The 10,452-nt window shown below is 39.2% G+C and overlaps 1 long non-coding RNA gene across 1 annotated transcript in view; it reads right to left on the bottom strand.

The window, feature by feature from the left end:
• Positions 1-8,271: 8,271 nt before the first annotated feature.
• LOC128248711 (uncharacterized) overlaps positions 8,272-10,452 on the bottom strand; it is a 25,597-nt gene continuing 23,416 nt past the window's right edge. The window contains exon 2 of the long non-coding RNA XR_008264878.1: positions 8,272-8,956. This is a non-coding gene — a long non-coding RNA (uncharacterized LOC128248711). The remainder of the gene's footprint in view (positions 8,957-10,452) is intronic.

The raw sequence follows: 10,452 nt of genomic DNA, 5'->3' as shown, positions 1-10,452 counted from the left end.
TCTCTCTCTCTCTCTCTCTCTCTCTCTCTCTCTCTCTCTCTAAAGTGAAAGTATCTGCCATTACAGTATCGAAATGTGATTGTTTCAGTTAGTGGAATAGTTTCATTTTTTAAGTGGAAGTATTTGACATGAGTGTTTTTGTTTCACTTTTGACACGTAATACTTAAATTGTGGAGGAGATATTATGTTGCAGTGGGCTCGGACTCTGCAAGAAGTAAAAAAATTTTTGGGGCTAAAACACAACCGGAACCCTAAGTAAGACATGTGTAAAATTTGAATGAAATTGGTTGTGTAGTTCTCGAGTTTTAGGGATACACACACACACATACACACAGACAGACAGACACACATTCTCGTTTTCATATATATAGATGGTAGATATCACTTAGATGAACTAAAGGTATGTTTCTGCCAATATTTACATCGATAAGCATGCTCTATAAATGTGTTTACAAGGGGATTCTTAGAAAATAGAATAGAAAATAGTTCACTGTTACAGAGTTAGTAGAATCCTTTGCCTTTATCATATGGGAATGAAATGCAGAGAATCAACCAATCTAAATTAAATTGTTTATTATGGTCTTTTAGATACCAAATTAATTTACTAAGCCCTGAAATGTTGCGTTTATTCCTATCCCTAAATGTAGAGAAATGATTAGAAATTCTTTTAGATAACTGAGAAGAAGAACTACCTATATAAAAAAAGACATTGGTACCTGAAGTAATTTTACACTGGTATATAGAATTTTTAATTTTAGAGTTACTTGACATAAACTTAATTCTGTTGGAATTGACTTCAGAGACAATAACCTTGTTGTTAATATTTCTAGGGGGATGTTAGTATTAGTAATTGGATGCTTATTTAACAGACTAATATGTGGAGAGATAATTTGAGAGATTTTTTGAGTTGGAAAAACCAATCCTAATTGTGTGCTAGTTGATAATTGAGTAATACCTAGAATTCTTTGGAAAATTCCTAATAATAGCTTCCCAAAACTGGAAAGAAAGATTAGATTTAATTTGCCTCCCATAAGGAATGATCAACCAAATAGTTATGCTAGTAGTTGCCTTATTTTTAGTGTAACTATCTTTAAAAGACATCGATTTACCTTTAGAATGAAAAAAGGGGGTTAAATAACGGTTCTCCCTTACGTTGTAAAAAAACTTCCTGTTTGGTGTTGGCATCTAAATTAAAAGTGAAATCGTTCATATCGTTACAGCTAGATTTCATGTCTCCATTACTAAAGGTAGAATAAGATTGAATAAAATTAATGTAGGTAACTTTCTCTGTATAGCCTGTTTTAAAAGAAATGCAGAGTTATAAAATTCAGCTTTGTCGTTGAAAATGACAACATTAGCAGATAACTTAGACAATCTCAATGAAATATTTTTAACTAAATTTTTAATGATTACCCTAGAATGATTACTGAATTGGCTAATATATTTAATATTGGTTAATGGTTTGTGGTATGGGAAGTATGAATTTTTGTGTAAGTTAAGTGTAATATCTAAAAAATTAGCTTTCGTTACATTATCATCAAAAACAATGCCTAAGCCCATTCTACGGAAAAACTTAAGTAAACTATTCTTAACCTTTTGTACTTTTTGGTTAGAAACGTTCTGAAGGTAGCGTTCCATTCATCATTACACACATCCATCACATTCTGCTAAAACGTCTTATTGATGAGTATGTTTTCTTTATTTCTTTCCCTCATGAGAAGATTACATTGTTTTACACCATTTTATTCCTTTGGAATAATACCAATGGTGTCTTTGAAACATATGTCGGAAGTAAAAGAATTTGAATAACACCTGCGTTTAACTCCATATATATATATAAATATATATATATATATATGGATGAGCATTTTCGTGGCCTTGAAATGCTAGAAGAAAAAAGAATAATTCCTGCACTCACACACTCTGATATAAACACAGACACGAAAAATATGAATGAATCAAATACAAATCTGAGAGACGCGAAGGTGAATGCTGTCAATGTCATTGATACTGCAACCACAATTGTTGACAGCCCTGTCACCACCACCACCACCAACAACAACAACATCAACAACAACAAAAGAAGTATGAAAAAGACTCCTACCATCACCACCACCACAAAACAAAATGGCTCTTTCACCAGCACCAACACAATAGCCAAAATTTCTGCTCCTACCACCACCAGAGACAACAACAAAAACATATCCAATTTTGCAGAAGCTCTTAAACAAAAAAACACAATAGTACACTTCACAACAGAACAGATAAAAGAAACAAAGTCCGTATTAACTCAACAAGGTTCCACCTTACACCTCAACATCCCACAAAACATCTTAAATATCACACGAAGAAAAACAATCGTTTATAAGGTCATCAACGTGAAAACATGCAGACCAGAACTAGCAGTGCAGAAGCTCATTGAAAAGTGTCTATGTCCTGTATGGACATATATGGATTATGTGAACTGGTGGAAGAGATATGCGACAATACAAGTTCACTTCAACAGTGAAGAAAAAGCCAAAGAACTCTCTATACTCACCCTAGAGTCTGAGGAACTACTTTGATTCCTACATACCTTGGTCAATGTGTGACCAAAATCTCCCTCTGGAAGTAGAGACACAATGGCTGTTGTCCGCCATTTGTTACAACATGGACAACATAAAGATATTAGAGATTGCTGTCTTAGAGCAACAGAATTGGTCGGGCAAAACTATTGAGAATCTAATGCAAATAGATCAGGACTCAATAAATAGCGTCCCACACCTAACTGAGCTGCCAGACAGCCATGATCTATACGTAGTGGTAGAAGGTAGGAGGCCTCGCTGTTACCTGTGTGGCAGTGAAGAGCACCTAAAAACTAAATGCCCAACAGCAAAGGAACAACAAAAAAACAACAACAACAACAACCATCACAACAAGGAAAAAGGGAAAAGGAAAAACAACCCTTACTACCCACACTACTATCAACACAGAAGATAAACAACAAAGAGAGCACAACAAAAGAAACACACCAATCAAACCTACCAACACCAGCAATTGAGAAAACAGCATCAGGAAAAACACCAACAACAACAGCAAGAACTACAGAAACATAAGCCAAGAGAAAATACAAAAACTGATTCCCCTTCACTTATAACACATACACCACACAAACAATCAACAACCAGCATCAACGAAAACAACAACACAATCACTTACACAAACATACATAGTCGCTTACACTATGCCCTTACCCTCTTGCGATTCCTCAGAAATTTCGTCGGAAGATGAAAGCAGTGAGTAATGGCAAATAGCCAGAAAAGGAAGGAGGAAAAGGAGTAAGAAAATATCAAAACCGAACGCAAACAAAGCAGGGAGATACACAACTCCTGAAAACATTTCAAACACTAGCGCAAACAACACCAACACCACAAAAACACATGCATTGACAATGCTCACTGCCATCAACACAAGAAATGCAGAGTTGATGGAATCCATCAATACAAAAACAAACTTAATTCATGAAGACATCAAAACAAGAATGGGCAGTAGTGGCATGGCGGTACTTTTTTGCAAGAGTCTGGATCCTGAAGTAAATATAATATTCGTAGACCCAGAGGGTAGAGTGGTTGTCCTGGATGTCTATGGCAGCAATGGGAGTGCTTTTCGACTCATATCAGTCTGTGCACTGCCAGATTTCTTTCGACGTCTTTTATTTTTAGTGGGGAATTAGAATGCTACCTTTGACATGCATCTAGACTATGTGGGAACAGATAGGAATAGACAGGAATGCAAATGCCTCAAAAATCTGCTCAGACGCATTCAGCTGTCTGACAGGCACCAACTCAACCACCTGAGTGCACCAGCGTGGACATGGAGCAACTGCATTGGGTCGTTGAGATCGTATCTAGATAGAATACTGTGTAGGACAGTAAATAGAGATAGCGTAGGCTGTCCACAATTTCACAGTCAGCTACACGGATCACAAACTTGTGACATGTACACTAGACTTAGATAAGGCACATAGGCAGAGTCCTGGTTACTGGAAACTGAATGCGTCTTTCTCGTCAAGACAGGTTTACAGAGACTGGATTAGCACACTAGTGAAGAAGGCTTTGACAGGAGCCATCATCAGCAACAAATAGTGGCTCGCCCTCAAGAGATCAATAAAAGCTAAATCAATTAGGTATAGCAAAGTGCTAGCAATAGATAGAAACAAAATAGAGGGAGACCTAGTTAAGAAACTAGAATCGGCGATTAGAAGTGGCATCACATCTGACATATTGGCGGTGAGGTTGGCCCTCGAGCAACACTTCAACGCCAAACACGAAGGGTGTGTAGTAACGCCGTGCGCATGCGTAGTCTCATGCATGCGTAGTCTCACGCATGCGTAGAATTAAACAACCAAGCGTTCCAGATCAATTCATTCTCTTTCTTGCTGGCCAGCATAGAGCAATGGACGTGTCAAGAGTGTCTCTAACATTCGAACTCTGGAGACAGCCTCTTTACGAGTTAAGCTGTCTCTCTACATCTTTCGGACTTACGCTCGACAGCTCGCTCACACCTACATAACAACGTCCCAACAACAGAAGCTGTAACAACAAGAACTAAAGATGTATATATTTACCACCTGAATAAATGTTGTTTAAGTTGATAGTCTGGAGTTCAGCGTTCCGTTATATTCCTTAATATTATAGTAGGAAAGTCAGGTATACAATCTAAAGATGTATAACCAAATTCTACTATAGGTGCATTGTCAGGGCTAGGATGCGTGCTTTAAGAAACGAAGGTGTTGGAGCCACACGAGAGGCCCAGGTGGCAGAGGTGCAACAGGGCAACAAAGTCACCATTCAGTCTCTGATGGATGAACAGGGGTGTGAATTACTTGAGCCTAGTAAAATGTGTGAGGCCTTTCAGCATTACTCTGCCCGACTGTTCAGAACAAGTAGTAAGCAAGAATGCAGGGTGGACTTCAGTGCCTACCTACATAGCCTACCATGACTCTCGGCAAGAGAGGCAGAGTGTTGTGAAGGTGCCACCACAGCAGCAGACATGTGGGACGCGATAGCAGAGTGCTTGAGAGACACATCACTGGGTTTGGAAGGTCTACCCTACGAGCTTTACAGTTGTATGCCAGACTTGTTTGGAGGTGTCTTGGAAGCAGTGTACTGCAACTGGCAGCAAAATGGGAGCATCCCCAGTTTTGTGAGCCGAGGAGCCGTAATACTGCTAAAGAAAGATCCAAACAAGGGGGATGTAATAGATAACTTTAGGCCCATCACTTTGCTCAAGGCAGATTTGAAAATTTTGGCCAAGGTATTAGCCAAGAGGTTGGCGCTTGTCATCAAGAAACTGGTTGACAAGGCACAAACGTGTGCTGTGCCGGGCTGAAGCATCCATGACAACCTCCACCTCATGCACTACCTCATAGACAGGGTAGTTAAGGAAAGTGGCATGGGTGGGGCACTGATCAATTTGGATCAATCCAAAGTTTTCGAGAGGGTAGACCATCAATACTTGGAGGCTGCCCTCATAGCGCCTGGTTTCGGTCCCATCTTCCACGACTGGATTGCTGCCTTGTACAGAGGCATCCATTCAGTAATTCACGTGAATGGGCATCAATCAAGACCATTCAACATTGCACATTCTGTCCATCAGGGATGCCCCCTCTCACCACTTCTGTACGTATTGACTCTCAAACTGCTGCTGCGGAAGCTAGTGATGCTGAAGGGCATCCCGTGAGAATTGGGATGCAGGACGAACATGTCCGCATACATGGACGATGTCGCCATCATAGTGTCAAGCCATGACCACATCAAACTGGTTAGCGAGACACCAAAAGACTACAAAGCAGTAACGTGAGTGAAGATTAACCGGGAAAAGTCAGTGAGCTTGCAGCTCGGCACCTGGAGAAGCAAGCTTATGTCATCCAGCAGCGCTTCCGTTGTGGAGCACTGGACCGACGGTCCAGTCAAGTTGCTCGGGGTCTGGTTTGGTCTGGACCTCCAAACGGAGAAGAACTGGGATGAGACAACAATTAGAGTGGCCACTCTCGACCAGCAATGGGCCGAGAGGAAGCTGTCCCTAAAAGGTCGAGCGGAGGTGGTGAACGCATGCATTGCATCCATCATCTACTACTGCCTGACCGTTGTGCCTTGTCCCGACCCTACCATCACCAAATTAGAACGCATCCTCTTCCACTTCTTGTGGAAAGGAAGTGTTCCGATAGTCAGGCGATCCGTTTGCTGCCAGCACCCACTAAAAGGAGGGCTGGGCATGCTGTGGTTAATGATGTGCAGATATGCATTGAGACTGCAACATCTCTGGCTCTATGTAGACGACGGTGAACAGGTGTAGTCGCTGTTTGTGAGGCATGCTTTCTCACAGCTCGTCTCCATGACTGAACTGCAGTCGTGAATCAAGAAGAGGCCAAGGAAGGACAAATGGCATCTATCTAATAGATAGATAGATAGATAGATATGTTTCTTTATTGGCCACAGAAGGGACAAAATACAAAGTAGAGCTTTTCTCTTCCCAAAAAGAAAAGTCTACTTTGTATTTTGTCCCCTCTGTGTTAAGCCCTGTGTGGCCAATAAAGAAACATCTATCTATCTATCTATCTATCTATCTGGGGTCTGGTTTGGTCCGGACCTCCAAACGGAGAAGAACTGGAATGAGGTAATGAGTAGGGTGTTCACTCTCACCCAGCAATGGGCTGAGAGGAAGCTGTCCCTAAAAGGTCGGGCAGAGGTGGCGAACGCGTACATCACATCCGCCATTTACTACCGCCTGACTGTCATGCCTTGTCCCGACCCCATCATCACCAAAAAGGAAATGCATTCTGTTCTGTTTCTTGTGGAGGATGCGTTCCAATGGTCAGGCAATCCGTTTGCTGCCAACACTTATTAAAAGGAGAGCTGGGCATGCCATGGTTGATGATGCACAGACATGTGCTGAGACTGTGACATCTCTGGCTCTATGTAGACGCTGGTGAACAGGTGTGGTCACCATTTGTGAGGTGCACTTTCCCACAGCTCATCTCCATGCAGTCGTGGATCAAAAAGAGTCCAAGGTAGGGCGAATGGCACCACGAGTATCGTGTTGCTCTTGAGCAACTATGCCGTCCCGGGTTGACTTTGAGCAGCTGCAACACAACCAAAGCATTCTATAGGGGATTAGTGGAGGGAAGGTACAACGATGATCTCGGGGCAAACCTGGACCTTGACGAGGAATACTTGACCTGCCTGTTCAAGACAACTTTTGGGCCAGTACCTATGGACAACTTCCAGAGATCCCTGGCCTAAGTGCTATTGAGAAGCGCTACCTGTTCAGGATAAGCTCTACAGGCATGGCTCTAGAAACACCGGGCTGACCTGCCCAAGATGCAGTCAGAGCGACGAAACTGTTCTGCACGCATTTGAGCATAATCGTATGAACCAAAAAAAGAAAGGAAAAATGAGAGTCACTTACTGTAAGGAAGATTTATCATTGAGGTGAGAGACCAAAATTTACTATAAATTAGTTAAATTATAATCTAAGCAGTTTAATTTTAAGTTGTGAAGATACCCATAATAAGCTAAGTATGAATTTATAGGGGCACAAAAATTTAGGTTTGTCTAGAGGCAATTATAAAGTATTAAAATGGTCAGGTAGGGTAGAAACACCATAGAAAAGGATATAAAATAGCCTAATCACTAAAATCATGATGAAGTATATATACGACTTAGTAACTTCAATTAAATAAGATATAGAAAATATGTAATAATTCAAGTATCTATAACTAGAATTGTTTATTTACTTAATTAGCTTGTATCTATAACGACTGAAACCCAATATTAACTAAAGGAAAATTAATGCTCACACCCATATCTGCTATTCCTATAAGGCTGAGCTTTTCTTATTATTTTCCATTTGAGGCTAAACCCAATTCCATTTTCTTTCAATTCCCAAATCTTACTAGATAAAGACATACAATTCGCCTTATGTTTAAGTTTAAAAGACGACAAGTGATTGTATATACGCTGTTTCAAATTTGATTTTTTTTTTCCTTTTTTTCTTGTTTTTCTTAAGGTGCCAGAGAGAAGATAAAAGGCCCTATGAAAATTTAAATGTGTGTGTGTGTGTGTGTGTGTGTGTGTGTGTGTGTGAGTGAGTGTGTGCGTGTGTGTGTGTGTGTGTGTGTGTGTGTGTGCCTATGTGTTTGGAAATATGTCTATGTCTACACTGTGTAATTTTGATGTTCTGCATATATATGAATCAATAGATACCATGCTGAGTAAAAAGTAAGCAACATTTTGAAATAGGAAATTCATCACAATATATTTCAACAATGTGGAAATTTTATCAATCGAAGTAAGTACTATTATAATCAACGCATTTTTGCCGAGTTACAAGTCTGTTTATTCTGGTAACATAAAATCTGGAATTCTGGAGCTTTCAGCATTGGTTTGATTTTTGAACTCCACCTGCAGAAAACCATCAAGGTGCTTCAAAAAGTGATAGTCAGTAGGAGAAATGTCTGAGGAATAAGCTGAGTGGAGAAGAACTTAGTAGCCAAGTTCTCTCAACTTCTAGAGTGTTATTAGTGAAACATGTGGTCAAGCATTGTCATGAAGAATGATTGGTTCTCTTCTGTTGACCAGTCTGGGATGGAGGAGTAGCAATTTTTTGTTCATTTTGGCAATTTCATGGCAATATGTTTCTGCAGTAATGGTTTTTTCCAGGTTTTAAGAAGTTATAGTGGATGAGTTCAGCAGTACACCACCAAACAGTCTTATTTCTTCAGCACAAATTGAGATGACCTTATGAGGAGCCCATTTCCTATCTTGTTCGCCTAATTTCACGTCCAAGTAGGTAAAGTAAGGTATTTTGACAAATTTGGTAATGTTTTTCTGATGTTTCTTAATTATGAACTTGCCGTATCCAGGCTTGCCATACATCTTCTAGAAGACATCTTTACTTCAAGTGATGCAGAAGTCTGTAAGAAAAGGGCAAGAGGACATTTTTTAACAGCATACATTTGATTTGCCATCTAAATGTATAAATAACATCTCATTAAAGAAGTATTGAAATGCAACAATAATACAAAGTGTGCAGCATATATTCATTGAAAAAAAGCATGAGTAAATAATTGAAATTTAAAAAAAATGTTTTAACCTAAGCAACGTAAAGTGAGTCTTTCTCTCCTCACTGCTTGTAGGTAACTGAAGTTACAGTGATGTGGTTTTGTGTAGCTGAAGCTGGCTAAACATTGCCAGACGGTTATTTTTCAAAATTGCACCTATTAGTTATACTGTTACAGTCTATTTAAATATGGCAATTAATAGTAATAATAAAAGACAAGAGTCAAATTCAGGCATAATTTTAAAATTGCACAACTGATTTTGTGAAGAAACTGTATGTGATAGGATAATTTTTTAATGATTTTGAAATCAGCAGGTAAAAATTTATCAATTTCTCCCAATAAATGAGAAACTTGTGTAATCATCAACTTACATGGCCATTATTCGGCGTTTTGTAAGTATGAAGCACATGTCTCATGAATCTGATGTCTGTAACAAGTGTAACCTTTACTGCTTTTACATTGATCAATACAGGTCATATGATGAAAATTGTTACAGACAGCACGAGTGAGTTGCGAGAAGGTGCTGTCAGAATGTAAGGTGTTATTGGATGTAGTGGAAGAAGCTCTGGCAAGATCAACTTTTGTTGGAGGAAAGTTAACTCTTTGAGTCAACATCCATTATTTTCCAAGGAGAAGTGCACTACAGTGACAATAATTAGAATTCACCTTAAATTTTCATTTGAGGGATATTTTAGTGTACTTCAAGATTAGCAAGTATGGAGGGGCTCTATCAGCTATTTAATGTTGTAAGTTAGTTATACTCTTGGTCTTTAAGCTTCCAAATAAAAGGAAAGAGTGGTATGAAATTTATTCTGTCCTTCAACCTAAACAAACAGAAATACTATCACCTACAGTTCAACTGGATGCCGCCAGGATGAATGGCTGTAGTTCTAGAAACACAGTATTCCCTCAACGGGCATCTAGTTTGATTTCAGGAAATACATGAGAGGCACTGGGGTGCATACATTTTCATTGTAAGATTTTGGTTGTGGTGTGCAATGTTGGAAAAGGTGTTAGCTAGTCACTAATAATTAACCTAAACATTGTTTGCATTAAAGAGTTGTATTTTTGTAGTTTGAAAGTGGTGCTTTATGAGAAATAGAAAATTCCTAGCAATATTTGTAGTGACATCTAAGCAGCGATGGGGTTATTTCCAGGCTACTCTCTCTCTGCTGATTCTCTTCAGCATCAAAGGTAGAGCATCCTCTTTACAAACAAACTTCTCATTAAAGCTACACATGTCAAAGGCCTTGAAAACATACATCAAGTGTAACATCTGAATTAAATTATAACATATTTATATGTATACACACAGACAGATATTTACATATATGTGGACACACATATTT

This window comes from Octopus bimaculoides, chromosome 9 (genome assembly GCF_001194135.2).
Source record: "Octopus bimaculoides isolate UCB-OBI-ISO-001 chromosome 9, ASM119413v2, whole genome shotgun sequence".
NCBI lineage: Eukaryota > Metazoa > Mollusca > Cephalopoda > Octopoda > Octopodidae > Octopus > Octopus bimaculoides.
This window is presented reverse-complemented; position numbering and strand designations above follow the sequence as displayed.